We start from the raw sequence: 18149 nt of genomic DNA on the forward strand, positions 1-18149 counted from the left end.
GCAATAAAGTTCTGGAATTGTCTGCCCAGGGAGTGGTGGAGTCACCATCCCCGGATGTGTTTAAAAAAAGACTGGATGTGGCGCTTGGCACCATGGTTTAGTTGAGGTGTTAGAGCATGGGTTGGACTCAATGATCTTGAAGATCTCTTCCAACCTAGTGATTCTGTGAAAAACCTATTACCATAACAGTGAAGACCAAGCAATCCAGCTGATAGAAAAGGGAAGCAGCAATTTTGAGAGCGGCAGGTTGCTGCCAGGTGACTTATCCAGATCTGCACAGAAGGGCAGAGCCCAATGGCTTTTCTCTGCCTGATTAAGAATGTGCCTGCCCAGCTTGAATTTGATGAAGCATCTCAGGAGGCTGCTAAATGTGCCGTAGCATGTGCCTTATTTATATGTATAGGGCCTGCATTCAGTATTGAGAATTGCAGGATAGTCAATGTTAAGAACAGATAAATAGATAAAAAACCCCTGAGTGTCCATGTGTAGCAAAGTTATTCAGTGATACCTGACCCATAGTAAATTAAATCAATTTTCCACTGCTGCAGCAGACAGATACAGAAAAAGAAAATATGCACTAGATTTCCTGATGCCTTGCATTTTGCTTTCAGTGATAAGTTCAGAGAAAAAAAATGTCTCTAAAAGCCTGTCCTGCTAGTGGGGTGTTCTTCACACAAGAAAACCTCAAGAAGGCTGTTCAGAAGCACAGTCCTCAGTGCAATATTGTCATTCTGTTTGTGCAGCAGTGTACTGGCCAAAATTCCCAAGCAGGGCATTTCAGTAGGACTACAGGAATAGCGATCAATCTTAAATTGAAGTGCCATAGATTATTACCTCAATTCTTCAGTAAATCTCTGTTTATTTTACTGTTACTATCTGGAATAAAATCACATTGCAAAGCTGCTAACCAGTATGTAATATTGTAATAGAGGGAGTAGAAAATTTCAACAAAATCATCATTAAAAGTTTGAGGTTTCCAAGGAAACATTACCGCAATAGGAAAGGAAGCTTGTTCAACAAGCTCCAGCCGATAGATAAAGAAACACCAGAATGTTTAATTTAATGTCCAGGAAAGATGAAATGGTCAGTGATCAGAAACAATTTAGTAACACTTGGATTCCAAAGGAGTGTGACTGGTCATGTCTGCCAGTTGTTTCTTGTGGTAGTACTCTCGGTTTCACCAAAAACCTTGTGAATTAAAACAAACAAATAACAAAGTACAGCACTGAAATAAATTTTTATATTCAAAATATGGTTAGATTTTGACTGCTGAGTGCATCTGTTTGAATGCCTATTTTAACAATAGGTTATGTCTAAAGGATTTTATTCTTTATTCATACTTATCTCCATAATGACATTTTCACACTTTGGAACATTAGCATATATTTTAAAATTGAATACTGTGTGCTTGGGCATTATCACATACCTCGTCCAAAATTAGTCTAAAGCTGTACAAATAGTTTTTGCACTACTGAAAAATTGCCCAAAAAGAGGTAAATAGCTGACTCTACATGGTAATCAGGGATGTTCTTGACTAAAGGGATGTTTTCAGAGATCATAACTCTACTGCAGTTAGAAGTAAAAGAAGCCTTGCCCTTTAGTTTCTCTTTACCACTCATGTGCCACAGAAATTATGTCACTAATTTCCAATTTTAAAGTTTAGGCTGAGTGACAGGACATTCAAAGACCTACTCATTAGTTCCCCTGGTGATTTAAATAATCCTGACACATCAGGGTGCATATAAAATATGTTATTGGGATCATAGAACACTGAAGACAAATAGCTATACAATTTCCTTATGCTGCCTTCATATTAGTTTTCAAAAAGACAAAACCTTAAAATAAATAATGCTAGAGACATTTAAGCAGGAAACACTTAGTATAGTTAGTAAATGCATTTGTTTTTCACCTTAGTACATTTTTATGAGACACTGAAAGGATTTTAAAAGCTTTTCTTTGAATAGGTGTCCCCATATAGCTGTCTGATAAAACCAGGATTTTGACAGGACCCCAAAATGCATCAACGCCCACAGATGCATATAGAAGCCATTATTAATATTGTTCAACTATTCAGATCAACAAAAATGGAGACAAAAGGGTCTAAGTCAAGACACAGTGCATGCACTTACAAGAAATTGTTTTGAGAGCAAATTATTGAGTGGATCTTGTGAGGACCACGAATTTTTTTGGGACTGCAGTGCCCATCTTGTTCAGGCAGCTGTACTGATTGACTGAACTAGGACCTCACTTGTAGCAGATATGTGCTGTCATCTCTGGTTAGCAATGTGGCTCAGCAGCTGCATGGTTTAGGCACCTGTTCAAACATGGGAAGTATTCCTGGAGGTTTCAGCAAGCTTTAGTGATTAGGAAGAGGGCAGCAATAGTCTGGGACAGAAACCCATTATTAAGGGGCAAATGGAAAATCTAGAATGGCTATCAAAGAAGTCTTTGTGTACTTCTGAAGAAAATAATTTTCTTATCTACGTCCAGTTAATTCAGTGGCAGCAGATCCAAGTTCATAAAAAAACATTAGTAAGACCTCCTATTAAACTTTCGTGATTTCTAAAAAATCCCAGTAAGAATGATCTCATCTCTTTTGGAATACTTGTACTGGTTTACATAGTTTTCTGATCTTTCTTTTTTTGAAAGTTAATATTGTATTTCTAATATAAATTATAATTTGAGCATTTAGTGTTTATATATATGTATAAATATATACATTATATATATAATCCATTTTCTTTCATTTATAAAATTGAAAATCTGCCCCTTAAGCCATTAAGCTTCTGTAAAAATGCAAGAAACTGCTTCCAGAAAACTCCTTTGTATCCTTAGTCATCAAGCTTTCTTCCATTATTCTTTCTTCTAGGGTGTCTCATCACTTGACGTTTCAGACAGTATTGCTGCCCTAAGTCAAATACAAACATACAAATAATATGAAGGATAAATTTTCCATTTTATGTTTTACTTGAGAAATAAATTCTAACATCTCATCTTCATCTTAGATGAAGCAATCTGTGTATTTTAGATTTTAATTAAATTCCAATACCTCTGAAACAGTTTACAATTCAGATGGAGTCTTCTGGCTAAATATCCACATGTTGTAGGCTAGTTGGCTTGGTACATTTATTCCTGATTCTGTGCACCATACAACAACCCAGGGGTTAATCTGCCTTGTCAAGGAGTTGGACATACCTTTTTCTTTATGTGAGGGATGGATGTACCCCAGCAGCCTGCACTGTGGGCAAATTTATAGCCAGCGACAGCAACAGCAGCCCTGTACTGTTTGCTCCTTAACCTTACAAGCAGTGGTGAGCACAGGTTGTTTTGTGACTAAACAGTTTGTGATGTTGGTGGTGAAGGTCAACCTCTGCTCGTCAGAGCAACGTCACTGATTTAAGCACTACCCTTCATTAATTGCTGGACTCCTCTTGAGCTCACTGACAGCACACAACTCACTCAAGCTGCTTCCCCTGGGCCACCGTGTCCATTGGACCTGCAGAGGAAGATGCTGCATTTGCAGGCATGCAAATCTCTTGGGACCATGCTGTGGTGCATAGATGGCTGTGACAGTGTGACACTCCTCTGGGCCAGACACACTGCCATCCCTGCACCTTCTCTGTCAGTTTTAGCAAAGAAAAGCTCAGATCCACATAGATGTTTAGAAAAAAATAATACTTCAATAAACACAACATTTCTTTTTGCAGCCCAGGCTGCGCAGGCAAACTGCAGAAATTCACTCATGTATTGGAATTGGTCTGTCCCTTTTTATTCCTGTATAAGCATTATCCTTGCTGCCAAGGAAACCTGGTGCAGGAAAAGCAGTTTGGATAGCCTACACATGGCTCCTGTTGCTAAGGAAACATCTGATGATGTCTGTAGACCTCTGTGCAGAGCTCCTAAGTGCAGGTGTGCACTTGGAGGGCTGAGATCCACTTGGGTGAAGTGACTGTGGAGAAATCAGAATTGCTGTTTTTTCATTTAGTTTGATATCATGAAGGTCCTAAGCATTTAGTGTCTGAGATTGATTTTGCAAAATCATAGCCCTGAGAGTAATCTCGTGTATTCTGTTAGCACTGCTGCCTGCCCGTAATCATTTGTGCACAAAGCAAATAGCCAAGTAACTCCTGTACCTGCCATATCCAATTCCCTCACTCTCATGCTCATGTATTCTGAAGAGATACATATGAACTAGACATAAAGTTTGGAAATGCAAATGATGACTCTTCAAAAGGTTTTTGCACATCTGCCTAGCTAGTACACAAAAGCTTCCTAAGAACAGTGAAAATGATATGTATTGTTAAAACCACATGCTGGAAGGATATTAGAATAACTCTCAAGAGTCCCAGTGATATTTCAAACGCATCTATTTTTAGCTGAGCTTATATATGCAAAATCACATAACTAATCTGATGACATTTCCAGTCTCCCACAAGGACTGACACTTATCTGTTCATTATTTGACCTTCTTGTTCTTCTCATCAGATATGCATGGGTGCATTTGTAAGGGCCCAGAAAACACACTAAATGAGATGCTTAAAAAGGGCTTGGGGTTGTTCATGTACTCTGAGTGAGATGCAAGGCAGAAATATCAACAAGATATTCTGAAGAGGTCAAAAAACCAAAAAACTTTACTGGAAACTTCAAAAAATCATACAACTTTGGCAAAAGTTTAAAACACATTAAATATTTCTCAAAGCATTAACTTTGCCTATTCAAGTAAGTAGCCTCCAAGGCTGTCCAATTTTGAGTCAAAACTCCTAGAAGAGGGAATTAGAAAAGAGAAAGACAGAAAGACAGAAAAGAGATAGAAAAGAAATAGAAAAAAACAAGTCTTGTTCCAGCAGTGTTCAGCTGATAGAAATTCCAAGCAGAGGTAGGGTTAAGACGTGCTCACTCCACGTCCTGAGTTAAAATACCTTTTGGCTTGCCTGGGCCTTTCGCTGGTAGGAATTCCAGCCATCTGGCTATTCTGGGGCTAGAATGGGATTCCAGTGGTGCAGAGCATTGCCTTCAGTGTCCCAGGGTCTGGTGGCCATGGCAGGGCTGGGATACACCAAAGGCAAGGCCCCACCTTGCCCCTTTCCACCCCCACACCCAAAATGTATAGAGACAGCAATCCTTCCAGTCCCTCTTAGGATTCAGATATTTTACTATACTTGTATTTCTCTTACTCATCTCAGCTTATACTTCAAAGAAATTGTTCACCTTGTAACTTAGTCAATGTTCTCATACCAAGAGAGTAAAGATTCAAAACTAACTGCTTAAATGAATTATTTATCAGAAATAAATCAAACAAGGAAGGCAAGCAACAATTTCCTATGTGATATGCACAAAATTTTATAGGTCAATCCATTGTGCTTAGTAGACATGTTAAGTGTAACAGGAGCACAGATTCTTAAGCCATTCCTTTACATTATTTGCAATATATGAACACTGGGTGCATATATAGTGTCTTAGCCCCCTCTCTACCTCAGCCTTTGAGACCCTCAGTACAAATACTCACAGGTGTACAGGACACGTTGCTCTACATCTTGTGGGTCTGGCCAAATAAAAAGCAGATGCATCAATTATTGACTCATATGGAGAGTTTTATGAGCTTAGGGGTTATATTGACAGGAAAATAGGAAGCAGCTGCAGGAAGTGAACTGAAAGACCAACCTTTACCTTTCTTATTAAAAATGTAGTTAAGGTTGCAATAGTAGAGTGTTGTTATTCTTTATTACATTTCCAGATACCAAATTTCCATTTCCAACACTGCATCATGAATGGTGAAAATAATCAATTTCATGTACATGTTCAGCATCTCTCTGCCTGCCCAGCAAAAGTCTTGAGGTTCCACGACCTGCACACATGAGCTAACCACAGGGCAGGATCTCATTCAATTTTCTGTTGTACCACCCAAAACTATAAACATACACTTACCATAGAGACCAGGTAGACTCCTGGGAAAGCTGCTGTCATCTCTACCTTCAAAAATCACTCACTGACTCACTGTGAGTCTCATGGGGGAGACTTTTATTCAGTTAGTCTTTGATTTCTAATTAGTCAGCACTGTGAAATCATAGCAGTGCCGCTCTTTCTAACCCCGGTGACCTGAGAGGTCCCAAAAATGCAGTTTCCCACAGTTGTGAATTCATAAGTTTGGAATCTGGCTGGAATTTATAAACAATGAAAATTAAATACTCTTTTTGCTATGGTTCAATGATTTCTAACACATGGATAAATTTCCCTGTGTTTCTTTAATGGTTTATCCCAACATTTCTTGTTTTCATGAATTAGCATAAATGGTCATCCTACTCATCTACAAAAAATGGTTTTTAGTTTTCATGCACACATCCAAAATAAGACTTCATTTCCAATATGAAACTAGGAGGTGTTGCTTCAACAGCTGTCAAGAAAAACAGAATTACAACTCAGGAATATTAAAACAGATGTTTCAGAACTCCCCTGGTTAAAGGTAAATGATAGTTAGCTAAAATTATGATTAGTTATGCACAGTTTATGTTAGAACATGATTAGCAGGCAGTAAAAAGAGGTCCTGTAATGGCAATGGGGAAGTGTTTTTCTCTGACAAAGCCAAACTACCATTCTGAGTGGGAAAGAAAGAGATGTTACTGTGGTTGAAATGGAAACAAAAATGAGAAAAATATTTGACTAGCTCACAGTTATTTTCTTCACATGATTTTAAATTTATTTACTATTTGAATTTTCAGGGACTTTAAGAGTATTTGCATTGAAGCACTGGTAAATGTGAAGCTGCTTTTATACAAAATTCAGTTTACCCATCTTGAAAAATGTCCTGAAAGTGTAGATGAAACACACATTAACAGAGTGAAAGCTACAGAGAGAAGCACATATCTCAGAGCCGGGTGATCAAGGATCCCTCTCTTAGCAAAGAATAATCTTGTCGCACAAATATGAGGTTACTTAAATTTTCTTCAGTGATCATGTCCCATTGATACAGATATAGTGCAGATCACATCTTTGCAGTTCTCAGAATGGATGAGGTTGGAAGGAGACTCTGGAGCTCATCTGGACTTGGCACCCGACCATGTCTAGATGGTTTCTAAATATCTCCAAGGGGGAGATTCCAAAACATATGGATGAGGTTGGAAGGAGACTCTGGAGCTCATCTGGACTTGGCACCCGACCATGTCTAGATGGTTTCTAAATATCTCCAAGGGGGAGATTCCAAAACATCTGTGGGTAAGCTGTGCCAGCTTTTGATCAGCCTCAAAATAAAAAAGTAACAGACAGAGCTTTCTTACTTAAGTACCTTTTGTAATAACTCCATGCAACAAAGCAGACTGGGGTCCATCTGAAGAGAAGCAGCTTTGCAGAGAAAGACCTGAGGATACTTGCAGAAGCTTGAATCAAAATAGTTTTTTTCCTTTTTCCTGCAAGGACTCATTTTCACTGCAAACCAACAGAAAACCTAAGTGAGGCGTATTTCAGTCAGATTTTTTCATTCTCAATTACTTTTGCATTTGAAAACACTTAAATGTGTATGAAATCTGTGGAAAATGTTAAATTTTTGATTCATTTTTATTTAGTTTTTATGGGCTGTTGACAAGCTTTTGTCCACTCCTATGAAGCAGAGGGAAGTATGACTCTTGTGCTGAAACTTTAAGGATTGCAGCAGTCAGAGCAGGCAGTAGAAAAAACCTACTGGGAATTAGGTGATAAGAATGAAAAAGCTAAGAATACCAACTCTGGTTATGTTTAGAAAAGTGCAGACCTATCTTCCTGTCAAGTTTCCTGAAAGGTGTATCAGTGTTTGCACATATAAGATATAAGGTTTCATACATCTCTTCAGGGACAATAATGATAAGAGGTACAGAATAAAAGACAATGCATTCTCTTGACTTTTGTCTCCATTTATGTCTATTTCTTTAAACTTTTTGCTTTGAGATTTCATCTACCATGAGTGAGAGTTAGTCCTACAGTTAGTTCTACTTGTGAAATTTGCCTTATGTCAGCACTTCTGTTTGAGAACACATTTCAAAACTGCACCCAGCTGGTTTTACTTGGAGGATTTGACTTCCCTCCCACTGGCATATAACCACCAATTCAGATACAATGACTATGCAGCTACCCTATTTTCTGTACCACTATAAGTTGTCCTTAAGTAGCAATCCAAGCATCCTTGACAGAGGTCACAGTTTAGACACCTATTTTCAAGGGATCACAGTGCTGGGAAACATCCTCTCTTTTTACAAACCCTCAGCATTTCCTAAGTGAACTCTGTCTTTGCAGATGCACAGCTCTGAACAGTGAGATGATGACAACCAACTTACGGCAATGTTTCCTGGAGAGGAGGATGTGATCAAAACTTATTTATTTCACTAACTCATGATTGTCCCTCTGTACTGGACTTTGCCTTGACTTGCTGTCAGACACCCATCCAGTTAGTATATCCCTCTCACTGCTCAACAGGATAAAGAGAAGAAAATAAGATAAAAAATCTGTGGTTTGAGATAAAGACAGAGAGATCACTTAGTAATTACTATCATGGGCAAAACAGACTCAACTTGGGGAAGATTAATTTAATTTATTGCCAATTAAAACCAGTGTAGGATAGTAAAAAGCAAATATAAACTCAAAATCTTCCCCCTAACCCCCAATTTTTCCCAGGCTCAAATTCAGTCCTTTGTTCCTTAACTCTTCCACACACTATGCAGAACTGGCACAGTGGGATGAGGAAGGGGATTTGGAAGTGGTCCCAGCACTTCCTCTCTGCTATTTTTTAATTCTCATATTTTTCCCCTACTGCAGTGTGAGATTCTTCCCACTTTAGACAGTCCTTCACATATTGCTCTAGTGTGTGTTCCCCATGAGTCACAGATCATGACAGAAAACCTGTTTCTTTGTGGGCTCCTCTCCTTCTCCTTCTCCTTCTCTTTCTCTCACCTTGGTACTCGCAGGGTTCTTTCTCTCATATTTTTCTCACTCCTCTCTCACAGCTGCTGTGCAGGGTTTTTACCCTTTCTGAAATATTTTCTTGCAGCAGTGTCACCAGCTGCACTGATGGGCTTAGTGTGTCCTGTGGTGGCTCAGACGGAGTGGGCTGGCACTGGCTGTGACCAATGGGGCCCTGGTCTATTCCCAGCCCTGCAATGCCCCAGCTAACAAAACCTTGCCACATAAGGCAAATTCTCCATGACAGTCTCTCTGCTCTTACAGATAGGTTCCATCTTCACGTCACTTGACTTAAGCCCTCCCTTCTCACCCCATTTTCACAAACATGGGAATGTACACAGAGTCAAAAGCTCCCTACTGGAAGCTTCTGGACTACAGTGAAGCATATCTAGCACACATATTAACTTTATTAATACCTTTATGAAATTCTTTTAGATGGTTGCATATAATTTCAGAAACTTGTCCAGCATCTTTTCATTAACTTCTTGCATCATCCATATTTTTGAAGCGTTCTCAGTTTCAGCGATGAAAAATGATAAACTTGATATGAGAATCTTGGCTGACAGAGGAGAATCAAAACCCATGCCTGTCACAATGTGAGAATTCTGCCCGTTTATCATCCACAGTTTGGATAAGGAGGCAGGTGATGGAAGATTGGCAAGTGACATTAAGTTATGAAATAAATAAAAAAACTTCAATTTGAAAGAGTCAGAACCAGAAGGAAGAGTTTTTCTCTTGCATATTATCTGTGGGACTCTAAGAGTAGCAGAGTGAAAACCCCAATGTTATTCTTGAAACAAAAAAGTGATGATGAATCCAGCTGCAGGGAAGGCTTTGATCTAGTTCACACCTTAGTGGATATGAGGAATTTTAAGTCTAAGTTACAAACCAGCCAGAGCCCCAGCTCTATTAGTTGCAGTGGCTATAAAGCTAGCTGCTTTTCTCTGTGATGCAGATTCTGTGACTCTAAGTTTCACATTCTTCTTTATTCCAGAAAGCAGATCCTTTATAATCAAAGGCTATCTAAATTACAATAATGAGAAATATATTTCAACCAAGAATGATAGAAAATGTTCCCAAGAATATCAGTTTTGTGGCAACACGCTAGAGAAAAAAAGAGAGTTTCTGTTGGTGTCCATTGTGGAAGAGTTGTGCAAGCCCTGAATCAGGGGTCACACAGGAAGATTGCAAGGAAAACATCTGTGTCCCCAGTTCATACTACTACTTCCCAAAGCACTCCTAGGATGTAATGTAATTTTTTGGTATGTTTCATAGTCTTTTAAAAATATCTGCATTGCAATATCAGTAATCTGTTAGGTAGGTCAATCAATGAGATAAAATGAAACAGAAGCATTGTTACAAAATAGGCACTGTCTGGCATTTTGCCCTTTCTAAAATATGGTTTTCCAGACACACCACCAGCCTGGCTGACAGGTTCAACTGTGTCCTGGAGTGGGTCTTTTAGGAGACATCTGCTCTTGGCCAAATCTGTCAAGTGATGGATTACAAGAATGGAAACAGAAGATGGGCATATCAAGCTTCATTTCTTTTTTAGCTTTTCTTCTTTCTAAAAACTTCCTGAATGCATTTGTGCATTCAGGATTGTGAAAACTAAAAATGAAAGAGTTGCTTTAGGTACTTAAAATTCCAGCATGTGGAACCTCAGTACTTTTTAAAGCCAAATGATAAAAGTAGGATGACAAAATCCTAATTATTTTTCTTGTCTAGTTATGAATAAAACAAGATTTCAGATAATGACCTCACTCAAAATGTAAGATTTAGTTGAGTGGCTTTGTTTTGAAGTCTTTGTTTAAATTAATTTCTGAAACTTGTTTTTCTTATTTTAGTGTCAGCTTATCATTACACAAAACTCAGGAAGAAATTTTCCATGAAGAATAAACTAGTCAGAGAAATGACAAGCACATGCTTGTACAGTCTGTCAGCATTTATGTTTGAAGTGAATAGATAGAAGCAGTAAATATCACCTGCAAAATCATAGTTACAGAACTAAATAATGTTCCTAATTGGTGCAACTAGATTGCAACTAGATCCTGAAAATATGTTTTTACAGGTTTTCCTTTCTATTTCTAATGCTGGATATCTGCCAAAATATGCTATGCTGAAAAATCAGCCTCCTCAATTTTCATCTGAAAATTCCAGTAATAGCCACATTAGTATTACCGCTGAAATAGAAGTTGATATAAAACACCTGTTTATAATCTTTGTTTAGATTTTCATCATCATCATCATCATCACAATATAATTTCTCTAAATAGATTAAGAAGGAGAGCCTTTTGCAGTTTCTGCACTCACAGTGAGTAAAATGCTTTTGAAAATACAGCACAGTCAGTTACAACACTGCTTTTCCTTTGGGGCTCTATTCTCACATTCCTGTTCTCCCCATTTCACATATATGGCATGGCCTCATAAAGATTTTCACAGTTTCCTGATGTACTTTTGCATAATCTACGACACACTTTACAGGCTGGTTGAAACAATCCACATTTTGCTTTCTGGTGAAGTTACCACATCATGTTACAGGGAAATCAAGGCAGAGAACGACTGTTGGAAGGGCCTGCTCAGGAGAACTAGAAAAGGGATCAGGAACGAGTGATAGCAGGAGTTGATGAAATAGCAGCTGCTGCTGTCTGGAGACACACAGAGTAGAAAGGAAGGATGATGGACATGACCTGGAGCATGGATAAATATGCAGATTTTACTTCAGGTACTGTAATGTGAAAAGGTTTTTATGTTACTGGGCTCACAACTTTGTGAGAAAAAGTTTTTCTTTACTGTTCTGCTGCTTATGCAATAGGAAGACATCACCCCGTCTTTGCTTATCCCAGTACCTAAGGATCTTGCTGGGCCAGAAGCACTGAACTATTTCTGTTCTGTGTATCTCCAGTGCTGTGAAGTGAATGTTTCTGTAAGATAAGTCACCTGCAGCTATCAGTGGTAACACGCTGCAGAGAGCAAGCAGCCAAGACAAGACAGCAGCACCCAGTTAGCCCAAATCCCACCCACACCCTTGCTCAGTGCTAATGCAACCATGATATTTGTGCCACACCACTCCTGGATTACTACAGATGCCAAGGCAGCACTTTTAGTGGAGACCATGGAGACCATGCCATGAGATGTTAAGGATATGTGTACACAACAAATTAAACATAGTCAAAACAGATTCCAGTACTAAAAAAATAATAGCTAACTGCCTCTTAGAACTAGCTCCTCATCTGCTCTAACTCTTAGCTATTTCCAGGTATTGTCTGAGAAACCTGAGAGGGCTTCATGGAAATGGGTCTTTGCTGCAATGCAGGACTCCAGTAATTTAGCTGGAATTCTGCATGACAATAAAGTATCAGCACTGCAGTTGCAGTGGGAGTGTTGGGACCAAGACGAGACTAAAAGTGAGATGTGAAAAGAGATTATAGAGAGCTATTGTTGATGAGGATTTTTTTAAAGAAAAAGGTCCCACTACCAGTACCTGTGAAATAATGGTTCGAGCAGGACTTTTGGTGCAGCCCAAATTCCAGTCAACATGTGTAACTTTGATAATTTTTATTTTTTTAAAGAAAATAGGAAGTCCAAAATCACATACGGGCTTCTAACTTGATCATGGGAAATTCCTTTGTGGACCTTTAAAGTCTTTTATTGTTCTGCAATATTCACTCACTGTTGCAGAGAACTTGTCTTGAACTTTAATATATTAGGATCTAGAGGTTAAATTTACTTAATGTATTCCATTTTCCAATCATCCCTTCAATTAAACACTAATCATGGGGATGAAAAAAAAATAGGGCTGGAGAAATGACAAATCTACTTTCAAGTATAGTTAGTGGTGCAAATGTTCAGCTTTTGCTGAAGAAAAAGTACTTATAATGTTAAACAAACTATGGTGCTGATAAATCTAATAATTTATGATAATGATTAAAAAAAAAAAACAGGATGCAGATACACCTTAGGAAAGAAGATTTTTCACTTAAAAGTGGACACCACATTTTAAATTACATTTTGAGCCTACACTTTGAGCTACATTTTGAATTGATCATGAATTAAGGATGATCAGAAGCTGATGGAGTTAACTTCTTACATTTAAATAAATTAGATTTAGTAAAAAAAAAAAAAATCTCTTTCATAGTCAAAACCCCAAAACTGGCTCAAGAAAAAGAAGCATAAATATTCAGTAGTAAAGATCAACACTGTGATTACCTTTGGATCTAGAAATCATGGGTTTTTAAGGTATAAAATCAAGTTTTTGTTTATAACAATGAGATCACTTGCATACAACAATATAGCTTCTATTATGCTGCTTCCAGCTGAAAGTGACTCCTGAGCACTTAAAGGAAAAATGTGTATATATATATGTTGCAGAGCAGATCCTGTAGAAGGCAGTATCTCAAAAAAAGCCATAAAGGTAAATAAAAGCCCAAAAGGATTGGAACAAAAGGCCTGAAAAGAAAATTACACAAGGCTAGGTACCCAAAAAAGGCCTAAAGCAGAAGATCACTTTGGAAGGGCTTAACTTTCTTCATGGACTGGCAAAGGTATTTCAACTCCAGTTGCCTGCTGTCCATCCACTACTAACAATTAATTAAATTTTGATGAAATCATATGTTTTTTAAAGACCTCAGTTTCTTAAAAATGCAACCAAAAAAATTTAAGCATCATTTCGACACTGATAAACACAGAAAATTCACACACACTCCACCCCTAATCCCTTCACTACAGCTGCAAGTAAAATTCCTAACAATGATTTTGCCCTCTAGCATTGTTCAGTCCATGTTTTGCCCATTACCTTTCCCAATTACTATTCTTATATTCAATTCCAAAGAGTTCCCTATTGTGCAACACAAAGAACTGTGGTGGGTTGACCCTGGCAAGGGCTCATCAAGCTGCTCTGTCGCTCCCCTTCCATCAAAAAAATGGAGGGGAAATTAAGACCCAAAAACTCATGGGTCAAGACTGGGACAGGGAGGTCACTCAGTAATAACCATCACAGGAAAAACAGACTCAACTTGGTGAAATTTATTTAGTTGATTGCCAATCAAAAAGAACAGGATAATGAGAAACGAGAATAATTGTAAAATATCTTCCCTCCTCCTCTTGCATTGTCCCAAGTTCAACTTCATTCCCAATTTTTCTACCTTCTCCATGCGAGAAGTGCAGAGGGACAGAGAATGGGGATTGTGGTCAGTTTGTAACACCTTGTGTCTTCTCTTCTTCTTCCTCGTCCCACTTTCCCCTCATTTCATGGGAGACAAGCCTATGAAATCCAGTGTGAGTGCTTCCCACAGGATGCAGTTCTTCATGAACTGCTCCAGCATGGGTCCCTTCCACAGGGTGCAATTCTTCAGGAACAGCTGCTCCAGCATGGACTCCCCCTCTCCACTGGTCAATAGGTCCTGCCAGGTGTCTTGTCTAGTGCAAGCTTCCACAAGCTGCAGTTTCTTTTAAGACAGATCTACATGCACTGGTCTGGTAAGAGATCTTCCATGGACTACAGAGGCGCAGCTGCCTCACCATGGCTGACGCCACAGTCTGCAGGGGAGTCTCTGCACTGGTGCCTCCTTCTCCTTTGGTGGAGTTCTTTTATTCACATTTTCTATCTCCTCTCTTCCAGAATTTTTCATCCTTTCTTAAATATATTATCGCATGCAAGGTTCTGCCAACACTGCTGATGGACTCGGCCCTGGCCAGCAGCGAGTTTGTCTTGGAGCCTCTGGTGCCTTCTCTCAGGAGCCACCCCTGCAGCACCTCCCACCAAAACCTTGCCACATAAGTGCAACTCAGTCACAGCAGTGCTTGCTGCACATCTAAGGACAAGGTAAATCAAGGTAAGGAATAGCTTTAAAATATGCAACTTGTCTGGGGACCATTAGTAAGTTTACATATGAATTTAGAGAAAGGAGTCTCTTAGGAGTCCAAAAGTGAGGCTCTTTCCTCAAGTGTAATGCAAAGCACTTAATGCAGCTAGTTTTAAACAGAACATCATACATTTATAGTAGTCTGTTTAGTTTGTCTATGACACAGAGTTGAACTTGGTGACTCAGAAGTTACTGTGAAATTTCTGTGCTTTTATATCTGCCGATGGCAATAGGCTAATGATAAAATCTGAGTTCAAAGCATTATCAGCAGTATGCTTTCACTAGAAAACAAAAGGAGAGGATTTCATTCATATTCATCTTTCTAAAGAAGAAAGCTCTGCTTTGCACAGCTAAATCAACATTTTAAAAATAAACTAAATATCTACCTACTGAAGACAAGATATTTCTAGAGATTCTTCTTAATAGGCATTTTAATTAAATTTCAGCACCCACATCATATCAGTGCTCACAAGGGAGCCTGATGTACAAAAGAAAGAGGTTGCTGTCCATCATCCAGTCATCTTCACTGTTTAAATATGTGTGAAAGCTTAAATGGTTCTTAACAAAAAGAACGTGAAATTTGCAAGTATACATTTGCATGTAGTACTGGAGAGGAAGAAATTTCTTCCATGATGCATTTGAGGTGTCAGGATGCTGCTATTCCTTTTTCACTAATCCATCATTGATTATGCTGAAATTTATTTTTAATCATAAGTTTTTCTTTTGGATCATGAGCCACGTTCATGTCTCTCTTTCTCTTATTTTCTAAGGATGATCACATTCACCAGAAGAGTATAAATTTATGGTATGGCCCTCTCCCATGACTCTGGCCTTTCCTACTATTATTTTCAACATGAAAAATGTCTTGCTTTTCCTCAGAACAAAAATATATTGCATAAGCTCAAGTAATTTGGACACAAAGAAAATTACCAGGTTCCAAAGGATCATCTCTGATAAAATATTTAATCTTGCTATTTTTGATAGAAGCTAATTTTGCTGAAGCTGTGAGTGAGAATAATTACAAGACTTTGGAATAAAGACGGTTTCGAACAGAAATGCTCATCAAAATAAAAAAAAGGAAAAGAAACTAAAAGGAAGATGATGAATTTGATGCACTGAACATTAAATATCATAGCATCATAGAATCCTTTAGGTTGGAAAAACCTTTAAAAACCTCAAGTCCAACTGTTAACCCAGCACTTTCAAGTGAGTATTCATTGCACAAAACCTTTGATTTTGTTTTTCTGTCTTCTTTTTTTTCTAAAAAAGTGAATTGGTATTTTATTTTCTTCAACAAATCCATCTTTAGAAAGTCCTGACATGATGAAGTGGGCCTTAAGTGCTAAACTCCCGATCTATAGCTTTTCATAGCAAAGAATGTACAATTCTAAGGGCAGCTGAGAGAAAGAGGGAATTCTGTCTTATTGTAATTCATATTTACACTGTCTTGATTATATCCTAAAAAAAATACAAATCTGAATTTAAAAAAAATAGTGTCGATAACTATGACATTAATTATATGGTTATATGCTTAGCCAAGGTAAAATAATGTAGCCTTCAGTTCACAGAATATGAGAATGTGACAAACTGTTCATTAAAAAAAGTCCATCTCAGACTCTTTATTCATTGGTCAGAAAAATCTGTAAATAAAGTGTTGCTCAATGCAACAAATTTGCACCTTGTGCTATCCTGTGTTTGAAGTATAATTTATGTAGGCTGGAAAAAAAATTATAATTAAAACTTTTATCTGTCTTGCAGAATATGTATTCCCACTTTGTAATTTTTTTTGTCACAAGCAAAAGCTCACAAGGCTCATAAATTAGACCCTTTGAAACTGAGGATATGGAGTTAAGAAACATTTGAGTTTAGGATGTATTTAAGAGAGCCTGTAGAAAGAAAGTCAGACAAAAGACAGCAAAATAGACACAAGGCAGTCACTAGGCCCACATGCAATCTGGAAATTGGGACCATTTTCAGTCACTCATATCTTTGCTCTTCCTTGCTGGCACAGCCACAGCGCAAAGCCGTGGGCACAAAGCCCCAAGCCAAACACCAGCTTGGAGACAAATGGCACCCCAAGCTTGTACAACACTTTTGGGTGCTACAGTTCCAGATAAGAAAGAATGAAGTAGAAGTCTGGTATAATGCTGATGTTTACCGTGCAGAGGTCTATCTTGGAAGTAATACCCTCATGTTGGCAGTAGAGAGAAGTCAGTCCTAGCAGGGCGTTGTTAACCTCTTCCTCAAGCTGACATTTGAAATAGACGAGGTGAATCACTTCTAAGGAATGCCCATTTTTCTTAAGTATGGGATATTGATGACAGAATAGTCCCATGTGTAGATCTCTGCAACTAAAATAGGAGAAATAAATCACAGTTATGACACATTATTGTATGTCATACGCACAGTATGATATAGGAATGATAGGTATTCTCTGAAGCCTAAAAATCCAAGTTGGCATCTTACATATAATTTAACTATTAATATAATATCTAGATTATATTAATTATACTATGTATTATATGTATTACTATATATAATATATTAGTATATATTATTTATACCATATAATAAACCTACTTATATATCTTCATCTCTACATACCTGATATAGATGTCTCTATATCATCAGCACATAAGATACATAGAAGACTCTACCTCCATAGTTTAACTTGTTGAAAGACACATTTAAGGGATTCACTAGTTATCCAAAATTAGAGGCAAAGAACTTCGGTTATCTAACCAAAGAAGTAGGTCAATATATTCTTTAAATTAGAATGAGAAAATAAACCATAGTGAGACCAGCCAAGTGGAATAAACCTGATGTTCCTTACAGTTTCATAAATTATGGAAATTAAGGAAAGACCAGAGAATGACTGAAAAATTACAGCTCGCTCCAAGAGATATCAATCGTTGTCATTTCTCACACACAAAGCATAACACAGTCTCCTTTTTGGGCTTCAAATTAGGGAAATGAATCTATATATATGAATTTTGAATAGATTAAAATAGTGTGATGAATAACCCTATTTCTCTGGCTAAGAAAAGGAAAGTCTTTACAAAATGCTCTTCATTACTTTTATCAGTCCAATTCTGCTTGCCTTTCTGATGGCAGCTGAAGGTCAGTTTCATGGCTTTCAAAGATTCACCAGTAATGACCTAGAACCAAACTAAGCATCACACCATTAGCAGTCATTCAGCAGACAATGAGCAGGTGGAAGATGATTTAATGGTTCAGACTCAGATCCTATAAAATGATCCTTAATTTCCCCTGAACGGCCTGAAAATGGCCTGTAGAAGTGTTTGGAAAGAGATTAGGGAGGATAGAAACTTGCAAGATACCACCTTACTCACACATGAAGAG

The sequence above is a fragment of the Geospiza fortis genome, unplaced genomic scaffold (genome assembly GCF_000277835.1).
Source record: "Geospiza fortis unplaced genomic scaffold, GeoFor_1.0 scaffold194, whole genome shotgun sequence".
In the NCBI taxonomy this organism is placed as follows: domain Eukaryota; kingdom Metazoa; phylum Chordata; class Aves; order Passeriformes; family Thraupidae; genus Geospiza; species Geospiza fortis.